This window comes from Pantherophis guttatus, chromosome 13 (assembly GCF_059756535.1).
Source record: "Pantherophis guttatus breed Tessera chromosome 13, ASM5975653v1, whole genome shotgun sequence".
NCBI lineage: Eukaryota > Metazoa > Chordata > Lepidosauria > Squamata > Colubridae > Pantherophis > Pantherophis guttatus.
In genome coordinates this window covers 1249575-1268022 of record NC_142075.1, presented here as the reverse complement: position 1 = coordinate 1268022, position 18448 = coordinate 1249575, and positions in this window count along the sequence as shown.

Here is an 18448-nt window from a genome sequence, read left to right as displayed (position 1 = left end):
AAAACCCCCAAAAACAGTCAATTTTTTCGAATCTGAGCTTTCCCTGAGGAGAAGGTGCATCTCAGAGTTGGCAGTAGGGCTCAATTCAGCCAAAAAACTTAACTTTTGATACAAGCTCAGATTTTCAAAAGAAACACATATTCATTTTACGGAAACTATAAAAACACCAAAAATACACCATTTTCAAATCTCACCTTTCCCTGAGGAGTTACACCAAAGCTGTAACTTACAATAGGCAGTAGGGCTCAATTCAGCCAGGAAATGGAACTTTTGACACACAGCTCAGATTTGCAAAAGAAACATATATTCATGTACCCGACAGTCTGAAGAGCTCAAAAAACAGTCAATTTTTTCAAATCTGAGCTTTCCCTGAGGTAGCTGTATCTCAGGATAGGCAGTAAGGCTCAATTCAGCCAGAAAATATCATTTTTACACAAGCTCAGATTTACAAAAGAAACACATATTCATGTACCCCACAGTCTGAAAAGCCCAAAAAAAGGTCAATTTTTTCAAATCTGAGCTTTCCCTGAGGTAGCTGTATCTCAGGATAGGCAGTAAGGCTCAATTCAGCCAGAAAACTTAACTTTTGACACACAGCTCAGATTTGAAAAACAAACATATATTCATGTACCCGACAGTCTGAAGAGCCCAAAAAACAGTCAATTTTCTCAAATCTGAGCTTTCCCTGAGGAGATAGACCGAAGTGCATCTCAGAACGGGCAGTAGGCCATTCAGCCAGAAAACTTAAGTATTGACAAACAGCTCAGATATGCAAAACAAACATATATTCATGTACCCCCCCAGTCTGAAAACCCCAAAAAACAGTCAATTTTTTCGAATCTGAGCTTTCCCTGAGGAGAAGGTGCATCTCAGAGTTGGCAGTAGGGCTCAATTCAGCCAAAAAACTTAACTTTTGATACAAGCTCAGATTTTCAAAAGAAACACATATTCATTTTACGGAAACTATAAAAACACCAAAAATACACCATTTTCAAATCTCACCTTTCCCTGAGGAGTTACACCAAAGCTGTAACTTACAATAGGCAGTAGGGCTCAATTCAGCCAGGAAATGGAACTTTTGACACACAGCTCAGATTTGAAAAACAAACATATATTCATGTACCCGACAGTCTGAAGAGCTCAAAAAACAGTCAATTTTTTCAAATCTGAGCTTTCCCTGAGGAGTTAGACCAAAGCTGTATCTCAGGATAGGCAGTAAGGCTCAATTCAGAAAGAAAATATCATTTTTCCACAAGCTCAGATTTACAAAAGAAACACATATTCATGTACCCCACAGTCTGAAGAGCCCAAAAAACAGTCAATTTTCTCAAATCTGAGCTTTCCCTGAGGAGATAGACCGAAGTGCATCTCAGAATGGGCAGTAGGCCTCTATTCAGCCAGAAAACTTCAGTATTGACAAACAGCTCAGATATGCAAAACAAACATATATTCATGTACCCCCCAGTCTGAAAACCCCAAAAAACAGTCAATTTTTTCAAATCTGAGCTTTCCCTGAGGAGAAGGTGCACCTCAGAATGGGCAGTAGGCCTCTATTCAGCCAGAAAACTTAACTTTTGATACAAGCTCAGATTTTCAAAAGAAACACATATTCATTTTACGGAAACTATAAAAACACCAAAAATACACCATTTTCAAATCTCACCTTTCCTTGAGGAGTTAGACCATAGCTGTATCTCAGGATAGGCAGTAAGGCTCAATTCAGCTAGAAAATATCATTTTTACACAAGCTCAGATTTTCAAAAGAAACACATATTCATGTACCCCACAGTCTGAAAAGCCCAAAAAACAGTCAATTTTTTCAAATCTGAGCGTTCCCTGAGGAGATAGACCAAAGTGCATCTCAGAATGGGCAGTAGGCCTCTATTCAGCCAGAAAACTTAACTTTTGACACACAGCTCAGATTTGAAAAACAAACATATATTCATGTACCCCACAGTCTGAAGAGCCCAAAAAACAGTCAATTTTCTCAAATCTGAGCTTTCCCTGAGGAGATAGACCGAAGTGCATCTCAGAATGGGCAGTAGGCCTCTATTCAGCCAGAAAACTTAAGTATTGACAAACAGCTCAGATATGCAAAACAAACATATATTCATGTACCCCCCAGTCTGAAAACCCCGAAAAACAGTCAATTTTTTCGAATCTGAGCTTTCCCTGAGGAGAAGGTGCATCTCAGAGTTGGCAGTAGGGCTCAATTCAGCCAAAAAACTTAACTTTTGATACAAGCTCAGATTTTCAAAAGAAACAGATATTCATTTTACGGAAACTATAAAAACACCAAAAATACACCATTTTCAAATCTCACCTTTCCCTGAGGAGTTACACCAAAGCTGTAACTTACAATAGGCAGTAGGGCTCAATTCAGCCAGGAAATGGAACTTTTGACACACAGCTCAGATTTGCAAAAGAAACATATATTCATGTACCCGACAGTCTGAAGAGCTCAAAAAACAGTCAATTTTTTCAAATCTGAGCTTTCCCTGAGGAGATAGACCGAAGTGCATCTCAGAACGGGCAGTAGGCCATTCAGCCAGAAAACTTAAGTATTGACAAACAGCTCAGATATGCAAAACAAACATATATTCATGTACCCCCCAGTCTGAAGACCCCAAAAAACAGTCAATTTTTTCGAATCTGAGCTTTCGCTGAGGAGAAGGTGCATCTCAGGAAGGGCAGCATGGCTCAATTGAGCCAGAAAACTTAACTTTTGACATATAGCTCAGGTTTGCAGAAGAAACACATATTCATTTTACGGAAACTATAAAAACACCAAAAATACACCATTTTCAAATCTCACCTTTCCCTGAGGAGTTACACCAAAGCTGTAACTTACAATAGGCAGTAGGGCTCAATTCAGCCAGGAAATGGAACTTTTGACACACAGCTCAGATTTGAAAAACAAACATATATTCATGTACCCGACAGTCTGAAGAGCTCAAAAAACAGTCAATTTTTTCAAATCTGAGCTTTCCCTGAGGAGTTAGACCAAAGCTGTATCTCAGGATAGGCAGTAAGGCTCAATTCAGCCAGAAAATATCATTTTTACACAAGCTCAGATTTACAAAAGAAACACATATTCATGTACCCCACAGTCTGAAAAGCCCAAAAAACAGTCAATTTTTTCAAATCTGAGCGTTCCCTGAGGAGATAGACCAAAGTGCATCTCAGAATGGGCAGTAGGCCTCTATTCAGCCAGAAAACTTAACTTTTGACACACAGCTCAGATTTGAAAAACAAACATATATTCATGTACCCCACAGTCTGAAGAGCCCAAAAAACAGTCAATTTTCTCAAATCTGAGCTTTCCCTGAGGAGATAGACCGAAGTGCATCTCAGAATGGGCAGTAGGCCTCTATTCAGCCAGAAAACTTAAGTATTGACAAACAGCTCAGATATGCAAAACAAACATATATTCATGTACCCCCCAGTCTGAAAACCCCGAAAAACAGTCAATTTTTTCGAATCTGAGCTTTCCCTGAGGAGAAGGTGCATCTCAGAGTTGGCAGTAGGGCTCAATTCAGCCAAAAAACTTAACTTTTGATACAAGCTCAGATTTTCAAAAGAAACAGATATTCATTTTACGGAAACTATAAAAACACCAAAAATACACCATTTTCAAATCTCACCTTTCCCTGAGGAGTTACACCAAAGCTGTAACTTACAATAGGCAGTAGGGCTCAATTCAGCCAGGAAATGGAACTTTTGACACACAGCTCAGATTTGCAAAAGAAACATATATTCATGTACCCGACAGTCTGAAGAGCTCAAAAAACAGTCAATTTTTTCAAATCTGAGCTTTCCCTGAGGAGATAGACCGAAGTGCATCTCAGAACGGGCAGTAGGCCATTCAGCCAGAAAACTTAAGTATTGACAAACAGCTCAGATATGCAAAACAAACATATATTCATGTACCCCCCAGTCTGAAGACCCCAAAAAACAGTCAATTTTTTCGAATCTGAGCTTTCGCTGAGGAGAAGGTGCATCTCAGGAAGGGCAGCATGGCTCAATTGAGCCAGAAAACTTAACTTTTGACATATAGCTCAGGTTTGCAGAAGAAACACATATTCATTTTACGGAAACTATAAAAACACCAAAAATACACCATTTTCAAATCTCACCTTTCCCTGAGGAGTTACACCAAAGCTGTAACTTACAATAGGCAGTAGGGCTCAATTCAGCCAGGAAATGGAACTTTTGACACACAGCTCAGATTTGAAAAACAAACATATATTCATGTACCCGACAGTCTGAAGAGCTCAAAAAACAGTCAATTTTTTCAAATCTGAGCTTTCCCTGAGGAGTTAGACCAAAGCTGTATCTCAGGATAGGCAGTAAGGCTCAATTCAGCCAGAAAATATCATTTTTACACAAGCTCAGATTTACAAAAGAAACACATATTCATGTACCCCACAGTCTGAAAAGCCCAAAAAAGGTCAATTTTTTCAAATCTGAGCGTTCCCTGAGGAGATAGACCAAAGTGCATCTCAGAATGGGCAGTAGGCCTCTATTCAGCCAGAAAACTTAACTTTTGACACACAGCTCAGATTTGAAAAAGAAACATATATTCATGTACCCGACAGTCTGAAGAGCCCAAAAAACAGTCAATTTTCTCAAATCTGAGCTTTCCCTCAGGAGATAGACCGAAGTGCATCTCAGAATGGGCAGTAGGCCTCTATTCAGCCAGAAAACTTAAGTATTGACAAACAGCTCAGATATGCAAAACAAACATATACTCATGTACCCCCCAGTCTGAAAACCCCAAAAAACAGTCAATTTTTTCGAATCTGAGCTTTCCCTGAGGAGAAGGTGCATCTCAGAATTGGCAGTAGGGCTCAATTCAGCCAAAAAACTTAACTTTTGATACAAGCTCAGATTTTCAAAAGAAACAGATATTCATTTTACGGAAACTATAAAAACACCAAAAATACACCATTTTCAAATCTCACCTTTCCCTGAGGAGTTACACCAAAGCTGTAACTTACAATAGGCAGTAGGGCTCAATTCAGCCAGGAAATGGAACTTTTGACACACAGCTCAGATTTGCAAAAGAAACATATATTCATGTACCCGACAGTCTGAAGAGCTCAAAAAACAGTCAATTTTTTCAAATCTGAGCTTTCCCTGAGGAGATAGACCGAAGTGCATCTCAGAACGGGCAGTAGGCCATTCAGCCAGAAAACTTAAGTATTGACAAACAGCTCAGATATGCAAAACAAACATATATTCATGTACCCCCCAGTCTGAAGACCCCAAAAAACAGTCAATTTTTTCGAATCTGAGCTTTCGCTGAGGAGAAGGTGCATCTCAGGAAGGGCAGCATGGCTCAATTGAGCCAGAAAACTTAACTTTTGACATATAGCTCAGGTTTGCAGAAGAAACACATATTCATTTTACGGAAACTATAAAAACACCAAAAATACACCATTTTCAAATCTCACCTTTCCCTGAGGAGTTACACCAAAGCTGTAACTTACAATAGGCAGTAGGGCTCAATTCAGCCAGGAAATGGAACTTTTGACACACAGCTCAGATTTGAAAAACAAACATATATTCATGTACCCGACAGTCTGAAGAGCTCAAAAAACAGTCAATTTTTTCAAATCTGAGCTTTCCCTGAGGAGTTAGACCAAAGCTGTATCTCAGGATAGGCAGTAAGGCTCAATTCAGCCAGAAAATATCATTTTTACACAAGCTCAGATTTACAAAAGAAACACATATTCATGTACCCCACAGTCTGAAAAGCCCAAAAAAGGTCAATTTTTTCAAATCTGAGCGTTCCCTGAGGAGATAGACCAAAGTGCATCTCAGAATGGGCAGTAGGCCTCTATTCAGCCAGAAAACTTAACTTTTGACACACAGCTCAGATTTGAAAAAGAAACATATATTCATGTACCCGACAGTCTGAAGAGCCCAAAAAACAGTCAATTTTCTCAAATCTGAGCTTTCCCTCAGGAGATAGACCGAAGTGCATCTCAGAATGGGCAGTAGGCCTCTATTCAGCCAGAAAACTTAAGTATTGACAAACAGCTCAGATATGCAAAACAAACATATACTCATGTACCCCCCAGTCTGAAAACCCCAAAAAACAGTCAATTTTTTCGAATCTGAGCTTTCCCTGAGGAGAAGGTGCATCTCAGAATTGGCAGTAGGGCTCAATTCAGCCAAAAAACTTAACTTTTGATACAAGCTCAGATTTTCAAAAGAAACACATATTCATTTTACGGAAACTATAAAAACACCAAAAATACACCATTTTCAAATCTCACCTTTCCCTGAGGAGTTACACCAAAGCTGTAACTTACAATAGGCAGTAGGGCTCAATTCAGCCAGGAAATGGAACTTTTGACACACAGCTCAGATTTGCAAAAGAAACATATATTCATGTACCCGACAGTCTGAAGAGCTCAAAAAACAGTCAATTTTTTCAAATCTGAGCTTTCCCTGAGGAGACAGACCAAAGTGTATCTCAAAATGGGCAGTAGGGGTCAATTCAGCCAGAAAACATTTCTTTTGACACACAGCTCAGATATACAAAAGAAGTTTATATTCATGTACCCCACAGTCTGAAGAGCCCAAAAAAGGTCATTTTTTTCAAATCTGAGCGTTCCCTGAGGAGATAGACCAAAGTGCATCTCAGAATGGGCAGTAGGCCTCTATTCAGCCAGAAAACTTAACTTTTGACACACAGCTCAGATTTGAAAAAGAAACATATATTCATGTACCCGACAGTCTGAAGAGCCCAAAAAACAGTCAATTTTCTCAAATCTGAGCTTTCCCTCAGGAGATAGAACGAAGTGCATCTCAGAATGGGCAGTAGGCCTCTATTCAGCCAGAAAACTTAAGTATTGACAAACAGCTCAGATATGCAAAACAAACATATACTCATGTACCCCCCAGTCTGAAAACCCCAAAAAACAGTCAATTTTTTCGAATCTGAGCTTTCCCTGAGGAGAAGGTGCATCTCAGAATTGGCAGTAGGGCTCAATTCAGCCAAAAAACTTAACTTTTGATACAAGCTCAGATTTTCAAAAGAAACAGATATTCATTTTACGGAAACTATAAAAACACCAAAAATACACCATTTTCAAATCTCACCTTTCCCTGAGGAGTTACACCAAAGCTGTAACTTACAATAGGCAGTAGGGCTCAATTCAGCCAGGAAATGGAACTTTTGACACACAGCTCAGATTTGCAAAAGAAACATATATTCATGTACCCGACAGTCTGAAGAGCTCAAAAAACAGTCAATTTTTTCAAATCTGAGCTTTCCCTGAGGAGATAGACCGAAGTGCATCTCAGAACGGGCAGTAGGCCATTCAGCCAGAAAACTTAAGTATTGACAAACAGCTCAGATATGCAAAACAAACATATATTCATGTACCCCCCAGTCTGAAGACCCCAAAAAACAGTCAATTTTTTCGAATCTGAGCTTTCGCTGAGGAGAAGGTGCATCTCAGGAAGGGCAGCATGGCTCAATTGAGCCAGAAAACTTAACTTTTGACATATAGCTCAGGTTTGCAGAAGAAACACATATTCATTTTACGGAAACTATAAAAACACCAAAAATACACCATTTTCAAATCTCACCTTTCCCTGAGGAGTTACACCAAAGCTGTAACTTACAATAGGCAGTAGGGCTCAATTCAGCCAGGAAATGGAACTTTTGACACACAGCTCAGATTTGAAAAACAAACATATATTCATGTACCCGACAGTCTGAAGAGCTCAAAAAACAATCAATTTTTTCAAATCTGAGCTTTCCCTGAGGAGTTAGACCAAAGCTGTATCTCAGGATAGGCAGTAAGGCTCAATTCAGCCAGAAAATATCATTTTTACACAAGCTCAGATTTACAAAAGAAACACATATTCATGTACCCCACAGTCTGAAAAGCCCAAAAAAGGTCAATTTTTTCAAATCTGAGCGTTCCCTGAGGAGATAGACCAAAGTGCATCTCAGAATGGGCAGTAGGCCTCTATTCAGCCAGAAAACTTAACTTTTGACACACAGCTCAGATTTGAAAAAGAAACATATATTCATGTACCCGACAGTCTGAAGAGCCCAAAAAACAGTCAATTTTCTCAAATCTGAGCTTTCCCTCAGGAGATAGACCGAAGTGCATCTCAGAATGGGCAGTAGGCCTCTATTCAGCCAGAAAACTTAAGTATTGACAAACAGCTCAGATATGCAAAACAAACATATACTCATGTACCCCCCAGTCTGAAAACCCCAAAAAACAGTCAATTTTTTCGAATCTGAGCTTTCCCTGAGGAGAAGGTGCATCTCAGAATTGGCAGTAGGGCTCAATTCAGCCAAAAAACTTAACTTTTGATACAAGCTCAGATTTTCAAAAGAAACACATATTCATTTTACGGAAACTATAAAAACACCAAAAATACACCATTTTCAAATCTCACCTTTCCCTGAGGAGTTACACCAAAGCTGTAACTTACAATAGGCAGTAGGGCTCAATTCAGCCAGGAAATGGAACTTTTGACACACAGCTCAGATTTGCAAAAGAAACATATATTCATGTACCCGACAGTCTGAAGAGCTCAAAAAACAGTCAATTTTTTCAAATCTGAGCTTTCCCTGAGGAGACAGACCAAAGTGTATCTCAAAATGGGCAGTAGGGGTCAATTCAGCCAGAAAACATTTCTTTTGACACACAGCTCAGATATGCAAAAGAAGTTTATATTCATGTACCCCACAGTCTGAAGAGCCCAAAAAAGGTCATTTTTTTCAAATCTGAGCGTTCCCTGAGGAGATAGACCAAAGTGCATCTCAGAATGGGCAGTAGGCCTCTATTCAGCCAGAAAACTTAACTTTTGACACACAGCTCAGATTTGAAAAAGAAACATATATTCATGTACCCGACAGTCTGAAGAGCCCCAAAAACAGTCAATTTTTTCAAATCTGAGCTTTCCCTGAGGAGATAGACCGAAGTGCATCTCAGAATGGGCAGTAGGCCTCTATTCAGCCAGAAAACTTAAGTATTGACAAACAGCTCAGATATGCAAAACAAACATATTCATGTACCCCCCAGTCTGAAAACCCCAAAAAACAGTCAATTTTTTCGAATCTGAGCTTTCCCTGAGGAGAAGGTGCATCTCAGAATTGGCAGTAGGGCTCAATTCAGCCAAAAAACTTAACTATTGATACAAGCTCAGATTTTCAAAAGAAACACATATTCATTTTACGGAAACTATAAAAACACCAAAAATACACCATTTTCAAATCTCACCTTTCCCTGAGGAGTTACACCAAAGCTGTAACTTACAATAGGCAGTAGGGCTCAATTCAGCCATTAAACTTAACTTTTGACCCAAGCTCAGATTTTCAAAAGAAACAAATGTTCATGTTACGCAAAGTATGAAAACACCAAAAACACACAATTCTCAAACCTGAACTTTACCTGAGGATCTTTTTATCAGAATAGGCAGTAGGACTCAATTCAGCCAGAAAACTTTTGACACACAGCTCAGGTATGCAAAACAAACGTATATTCATGCACCCCACAGTCTGAGAAGCCCAAAAAACAGTCAATTTTTTCGAATCTGAGCTTTCCCTGAGGAGAAGGTGCATCTCAGAATGGGCAGTAGGCCTCTATTCAGCCAGAAAACTTAAGTATTGACAAACAGCTCAGATATGCAAAACAAACATATATTCATGTACCCCCCAGTCTGAAAACCCCAAAAAACAGTCAATTTTTTCGAATCTGAGCTTTCCCTGAGGAGAAGGTGCATCTCAGAATTGGCAGCAGGGCTCAATTGAGCCAGAAAACTTAACTTTTGACATATAGCTCAAGTTTGCAGAAGAAACACATATTCATTTTTCGGAAAGTATAAAAACACCAAAAATACACCATTTTCAAATCTTACCTTTCCCTGAGGAGTTACACCAAAGCTGTAACTTACAATAGGCAGTAGGGCTCAATTCAGCCAGGAAATGGAACTTTTGACACACAGCTCAGATTTTCAAAAGAAACACATATTCATTTTACGGAAACTATAAAAACACCAAAAACACACAATTCTCAAATCTGAACTTTACCTGAGGATCTGTATATCAGAATAGGCAGTAGGACTCAATTCAGCCAGAAAACTTTTGACACACAGCTCAGGTATGCAAAACAAACGTATATTCATGCACCCCACAGTCTGAGAAGCCCAAAAAACAGTCAATTTTTTCAAATCTGAGCTTTCCCTGAGGAGATAGAACAAAGTGCATCTCAGAATGGGCAGTAGGCCTCTATTCAGCCAGAAAACTTAACTTTTGACACACAGCTCAGATTTGAAAAACAAACATATATTCATGTACCCGACAGTCTGAAGAGCCCAAAAAACAGTCAATTTTTTCAAATCTGAGCTTTCCCTGAGGAGATAGACCGAAGTGCATCTCAGAATGGGCAGTAGGCCTCTATTCAGCCAGAAAACTTAAGTATTGACAAACAGCTCAGATATGCAAAACAAACATATACTCATGTACCCCCCAGTCTGAAAACCCCCAAAAACAGTCAATTTTTTCGAATCTGAGCTTTCCCTGAGGAGAAGGTGCATCTCAGAATTGGCAGTAGGGCTCAATTCAGCCAAAAAACTTAACTTTTGATACAAGCTCAGATTTTCAAAAGAAACACATATTCATTTTACGGAAACTATAAAAACACCAAAAATACACCATTTTCAAATCTCACCTTTCCCTGAGGAGTTACACCAAAGCTGTAACTTACAATAGGCAGTAGGGCTCAATTCAGCCAGGAAATGGAACTTTTGACACACAGCTCAGATTTGAAAAACAAACATATATTCATGTACCCCACAGTCTGAAGAGCTCAAAAAACAGTCAATTTTTTCAAATCTGAGCTTTCCCTGAGGAGATAGACCGAAGTGCATTTCAGAACGGGCAGTAGGCCATTCAGCCAGAAAACTTAAGTATTGACAAACAGCTCAGATATGCAAAACAAACATATATTCATGTACCCCCCAGTCTGAAGACCCCAAAAAACAGTCAATTTTTTCGAATCTGAGCTTTCGCTGAGGAGAAGGTGCATCTCAGGAAGGGCAGCATGGCTCAATTGAGCCAGAAAACTTAACTTTTGACATATAGCTCAGGTTTGCAGAAGAAACACATATTCATTTTACGGAAACTATAAAAACACCAAAAATACACCATTTTCAAATCTCACCTTTCCCTGAGGAGTTACACCAAAGCTGTAACTTACAATAGGCAGTAGGGCTCAATTCAGCCAGGAAATGGAACTTTTGACACACAGCTCAGATTTGAAAAACAAACATATATTCATGTACCCGACAGTCTGAAGAGCTCAAAAAACAGTCAATTTTTTCAAATCTGAGCTTTCCCTGAGGAGTTAGACCAAAGCTGTATCTCAGGATAGGCAGTAAGGCTCAATTCAGCCAGAAAATATCATTTTTACACAAGCTCAGATTTACAAAAGAAACACATATTCATGTACCCCACAGTCTGAAAAGCCCAAAAAAGGTCAATTTTTTCAAATCTGAGCGTTCCCTGAGGAGATAGACCAAAGTGCATCTCAGAATGGGCAGTAGGCCTCTATTCAGCCAGAAAACTTAACTTTTGACACACAGCTCAGATTTGAAAAAGAAACATATATTCATGTACCCGACAGTCTGAAGAGCCCAAAAAACAGTCAATTTTCTCAAATCTGAGCTTTCCCTCAGGAGATAGACCGAAGTGCATCTCAGAATGGGCAGTAGGCCTCTATTCAGCCAGAAAACTTAAGTATTGACAAACAGCTCAGATATGCAAAACAAACATATACTCATGTACCCCCCAGTCTGAAAACCCCAAAAAACAGTCAATTTTTTCGAATCTGAGCTTTCCCTGAGGAGAAGGTGCATCTCAGAATTGGCAGTAGGGCTCAATTCAGCCAAAAAACTTAACTTTTGATACAAGCTCAGATTTTCAAAAGAAACACATATTCATTTTACGGAAACTATAAAAACACCAAAAATACACCATTTTCAAATCTCACCTTTCCCTGAGGAGTTACACCAAAGCTGTAACTTACAATAGGCAGTAGGGCTCAATTCAGCCAGGAAATGGAACTTTTGACACACAGCTCAGATTTGCAAAAGAAACATATATTCATGTACCCGACAGTCTGAAGAGCTCAAAAAACAGTCAATTTTTTCAAATCTGAGCTTTCCCTGAGGAGACAGACCAAAGTGTATCTCAAAATGGGCAGTAGGGGTCAATTCAGCCAGAAAACATTTCTTTTGACACACAGCTCAGATATGCAAAAGAAGTTTATATTCATGTACCCCACAGTCTGAAGAGCCCAAAAAAGGTCATTTTTTTCAAATCTGAGCGTTCCCTGAGGAGATAGACCAAAGTGCATCTCAGAATGGGCAGTAGGCCTCTATTCAGCCAGAAAACTTAACTTTTGACACACAGCTCAGATTTGAAAAAGAAACATATATTCATGTACCCGACAGTCTGAAGAGCCCCAAAAACAGTCAATTTTTTCAAATCTGAGCTTTCCCTGAGGAGATAGACCGAAGTGCATCTCAGAATGGGCAGTAGGCCTCTATTCAGCCAGAAAACTTAAGTATTGACAAACAGCTCAGATATGCAAAACAAACATATATTCATGTACCCCCCAGTCTGAAAACCCCAAAAAACAGTCAATTTTTTCGAATCTGAGCTTTCCCTGAGGAGAAGGTGCATCTCAGAATTGGCAGTAGGGCTCAATTCAGCCAAAAAACTTAACTATTGATACAAGCTCAGATTTTCAAAAGAAACACATATTCATTTTACGGAAACTATAAAAACACCAAAAATACACCATTTTCAAATCTCACCTTTCCCTGAGGAGTTACACCAAAGCTGTAACTTACAATAGGCAGTAGGGCTCAATTCAGCCATTAAACTTAACTTTTGACCCAAGCTCAGATTTTCAAAAGAAACAAATGTTCATGTTACGCAAAGTATGAAAACACCAAAAACACACAATTCTCAAATCTGAACTTTACCTGAGGATCTTTTTATCAGAATAGGCAGTAGGACTCAATTCAGCCAGAAAACTTTTGACACACAGCTCAGGTATGCAAAACAAACGTATATTCATGCACCCCACAGTCTGAGAAGCCCAAAAAACAGTCAATTTTTTCGAATCTGAGTTTTCCCTGAGGAGAAGGTGCATCTCAGAATGGGCAGTAGGCCTCTATTCAGCCAGAAAACTTAAGTATTGACAAACAGCTCAGATATGCAAAACAAACATATATTCATGTACCCCCCAGTCTGAAAACCCCAAAAAACAGTCAATTTTTTCGAATCTGAGCTTTCCCTGAGGAGAAGGTGCATCTCAGAATTGGCAGCAGGGCTCAATTGAGCCAGAAAACTTAACTTTTGACATATAGCTCAGGTTTGCAGAAGAAACACATATTCATTTTTCGGAAAGTATAAAAACACCAAAAATACACCATTTTCAAATCTTACCTTTCCCTGAGGAGTTACACCAAAGCTGTAACTTACAATAGGCAGTAGGGCTCAATTCAGCCAGGAAATGGAACTTTTGACACACAGCTCAGATTTTCAAAAGAAACACATATTCATTTTACGGAAACTATAAAAACACCAAAAACACACAATTCTCAAATCTGAACTTTACCTGAGGATCTGTATATCAGAATAGGCAGTAGGACTCAATTCAGCCAGAAAACTTTTGACACACAGCTCAGGTATGCAAAACAAACGTATATTCATGCACCCCACAGTCTGAGAAGCCCAAAAAACAGTCAATTTTTTCAAATCTGAGCTTTCCCTGAGGAGATAGAACAAAGTGCATCTCAGAATGGGCAGTAGGCCTCTATTCAGCCAGAAAACTTAACTTTTGACACACAGCTCAGATTTGAAAAACAAACATATATTCATGTACCCGACAGTCTGAAGAGCCCAAAAAACAGTCAATTTTTTCAAATCTGAGCTTTCCCTGAGGAGATAGACCGAAGTGCATCTCAGAATGGGCAGTAGGCCTCTATTCAGCCAGAAAACTTAAGTATTGACAAACAGCTCAGATATGCAAAACAAACATATATTCATGTACCCCCCAGTCTGAAAACCCCAAAAAACAGTCAATTTTTTCGAATCTGAGCTTTCCCTGAGGAGAAGGTGCATCTCAGAATTGGCAGTAGGGCTCAATTCAGCCAAAAAACTTAACTATTGATACAAGCTCAGATTTTCAAAAGAAACACATATTCATTTTACGGAAACTATAAAAACACCAAAAATACACCATTTTCAAATCTCACCTTTCCCTGAGGAGTTACACCAAAGCTGTAACTTACAATAGGCAGTAGGGCTCAATTCAGCCATTAAACTTAACTTTTGACCCAAGCTCAGATTTTCAAAAGAAACAAATGTTCATGTTACGCAAAGTATGAAAACACCAAAAACACACAATTCTCAAATCTGAACTTTACCTGAGGATCTTTTTATCAGAATAGGCAGTAGGACTCAATTCAGCCAGAAAACTTTTGACACACAGCTCAGGTATGCAAAACAAACGTATATTCATGCACCCCACAGTCTGAGAAGCCCAAAAAACAGTCAATTTTTTCGAATCTGAGCTTTCCCTGAGGAGAAGGTGCATCTCAGAATGGGCAGTAGGCCTCTATTCAGCCAGAAAACTTAAGTATTGACAAACAGCTCAGATATGCAAAACAAACATATATTCATGTACCCCCCAGTCTGAAAACCCCAAAAAACAGTCAATTTTTTCGAATCTGAGCTTTCCCTGAGGAGAAGGTGCATCTCAGAATTGGCAGCAGGGCTCAATTGAGCCAGAAAACTTAACTTTTGACATATAGCTCAGGTTTGCAGAAGAAACACATATTCATTTTTCGGAAAGTATAAAAACACCAAAAATACACCATTTTCAAATCTTACCTTTCCCTGAGGAGTTACACCAAAGCTGTAACTTACAATAGGCAGTAGGGCTCAATTCAGCCAGGAAATGGAACTTTTGACACACAGCTCAGATTTTCAAAAGAAACACATATTCATTTTACGGAAACTATAAAAACACCAAAAACACACAATTCTCAAATCTGAACTTTACCTGAGGATCTGTATATCAGAATAGGCAGTAGGACTCAATTCAGCCAGAAAACTTTTGACACACAGCTCAGGTATGCAAAACAAACGTATATTCATGCACCCCACAGTCTGAGAAGCCCAAAAAACAGTCAATTTTTTCAAATCTGAGCTTTCCCTGAGGAGATAGAACAAAGTGCATCTCAGAATGGGCAGTAGGCCTCTATTCAGCCAGAAAACTTAACTTTTGACACACAGCTCAGATTTGAAAAACAAACATATATTCATGTACCCGACAGTCTGAAGAGCCCAAAAAACAGTCAATTTTTTCAAATCTGAGCTTTCCCTGAGGAGATAGACCGAAGTGCATCTCAGAATGGGCAGTAGGCCTCTATTCAGCCAGAAAACTTAAGTATTGACAAACAGCTCAGATATGCAAAACAAACATATATTCATGTACCCCCCAGTCTGAAAACCCCAAAAAACAGTCAATTTTTTTGAATCTGAGCTTTCCCTGAGGAGAAGGTGCATCTCAGAATTGGCAGTAGGGCTCAATTCAGCCAAAAAACTTAACTTTTGATACAAGCTCAGATTTTCAAAAGAAACACATATTCATTTTACGGAAACTATAAAAACACCAAAAATACACCATTTTCAAATCTCACCTTTCCCTGAGGAGTTACACCAAAGCTGTAACTTACAATAGGCAGTAGGGCTCAATTCAGCCAGGAAATGGAACTTTTGACACACAGCTCAGATTTGCAAAAGAAACATATATTCATGTACCCGACAGTCTGAAGAGCTCAAAAAACAGTCAATTTTTTCAAATCTGAGCTTTCCCTGAGGAGACAGACCAAAGTGTATCTCAAAATGGGCAGTAGGGGTCAATTCAGCCAGAAAACATTACTTTTGACACACAGCTCAGATATGCAAAAGAAGTTTATATTCATGTACCCCACAGTCTGAAGAGCCCAAAAAAGGTCAATTTTTTCAAATCTGAGCGTTCCCTGAGGAGATAGACCAAAGTGCATCTCAGAATGGGCAGTAGGCCTCTATTCAGCCAGAAAACTTAACTTTTGACACACAGCTCAGATTTGAAAAAGAAACATATATTCATGTACCCGACAGTCTGAAGAGCCCCAAAAACAGTCAATTTTTTCAAATCTGAGCTTTCCCTGAGGAGATAGACCGAAGTGCATCTCAGAATGGGCAGTAGGCCTCTATTCAGCCAGAAAACTTAAGTATTGACAAACAGCTCAGATATGCAAAACAAACATATATTCATGTACCCCCCAGTCTGAAAACCCCAAAAAACAGTCAATTTTTTCGAATCTGAGCTTTCCCTGAGGAGAAGGTGCATCTCAGAATTGGCAGTAGGGCTCAATTCAGCCAAAAAACTTAACTATTGATACAAGCTCAGATTTTCAAAAGAAACACATATTCATTTTACGGAAACTATAAAAACACCAAAAATACACCATTTTCAAATCTCACCTTTCCCTGAGGAGTTACACCAAAGCTGTAACTTACAATAGGCAGTAGGGCTCAATTCAGCCAGGAAATGGAACTTTTGACACACAGCTCAGATTTTCAAAAGAAACACATATTCATTTTACGGAAACTATAAAAACACCAAAAACACACAATTCTCAAATCTGAACTTTACCTGAGGATCTGTATATCAGAATAGGCAGTAGGACTCAATTCAGCCAGAAAACTTTTGACACACAGCTCAGGTATGCAAAACAAACGTATATTCATGCACCCCACAGTCTGAGAAGCCCAAAAAACAGTCAATTTTTTCAAATCTGAGCTTTCCCTGAGGAGATAGAACAAAGTGCATCTCAGAATGGGCAGTAGGCCTCTATTCAGCCAGAAAACTTAACTTTTGACACACAGCTCAGATTTGAAAAACAAACATATATTCATGTACCCGACAGTCTGAAGAGCCCAAAAAACAGTCAATTTTTTCAAATCTGAGCTTTCCCTGAGGAGATAGACCGAAGTGCATCTCAGAATGGGCAGTAGGCCTCTATTCAGCCAGAAAACTTAAGTATTGACAAACAGCTCAGATATGCAAAACAAACATATATTCATGTACCCCCCAGTCTGAAAACCCCAAAAAACAGTCAATTTTTTTGAATCTGAGCTTTCCCTGAGGAGAAGGTGCATCTCAGAATTGGCAGTAGGGCTCAATTCAGCCAAAAAACTTAACTTTTGATACAAGCTCAGATTTTCAAAAGAAACACATATTCATTTTACGGAAACTATAAAAACACCAAAAATACACCATTTTCAAATCTCACCTTTCCCTGAGGAGTTACACCAAAGCTGTAACTTACAATAGGCAGTAGGGCTCAATTCAGCCAGGAAACTTAACTTTTGACCCAAGCTCAGATTTTCAAAAGAAACAAATGTTCATGTTACGCAAAGTATGAAAACACCAAAAACACACAATTCTCAAACCTGAACTTTACCTGAGGATCTGTATATCAGAATAGGCAGTAGGACTCAATTCAGCCAGAAAACTTTTGACACACAGCTCAGGTATGCAAAACAAACGTATATTCATGCACCCCACAGTCTGAGAAGCCCAAAAAACAGTCAATTTTTTCGAATCTGAGCTTTCCCTGAGGAGAAGGTGCATCTCAGAATGGGCAGTAGGCCTCTATTCAGCCAGAAAACTTAAGTATTGACAAACAGCTCAGATATGCAAAACAAACATATATTCATGTACCCCCCAGTCTGAAAACCCCCAAAAACAGTCAATTTTTTCGAATCTGAGCTTTCCCTGAGGAGAAGGTGCATCTCAGAATTGGCAGCAGGGCTCAATTGAGCCAGAAAACTTAACTTTTGACATATAGCTCAGGTTTGCAGAAGAAACACATATTCATTTTTCGGAAAGTATAAAAACACCAAACATACACCATTTTCAAATCTCACCTTTCCCTGAGGAGTTACACCAAAGCTGTAACTTACAATAGGCAGTAGGGCTCAATTCAGCCAGGAAATGGAACTTTTGACACACAGCTCAGATTTTCAAAAGAAACACATATTCATTTTACGGAAACTATAAAAACACCAAAAACACACAATTCTCAAATCTGAACTTTACCTGAGGATCTGTATATCAGAATAGGCAGTAGGACTCAATTCAGCCAGAAAACGTTTGACACACAGCTCAGGTATGCAAAACAAACGTATATTCATGCACCCCACAGTCTGAGAAGCCCAAAAAACAGTCAATTTTTTCAAATCTGAGCTTTCCCTGAGGAGATAGAACAAAGTGCATCTCAGAATGGGCAGTAGGGCTCAATTCAGCCAGAAAACTTAACTTTTGACACACAGCTCAGATTT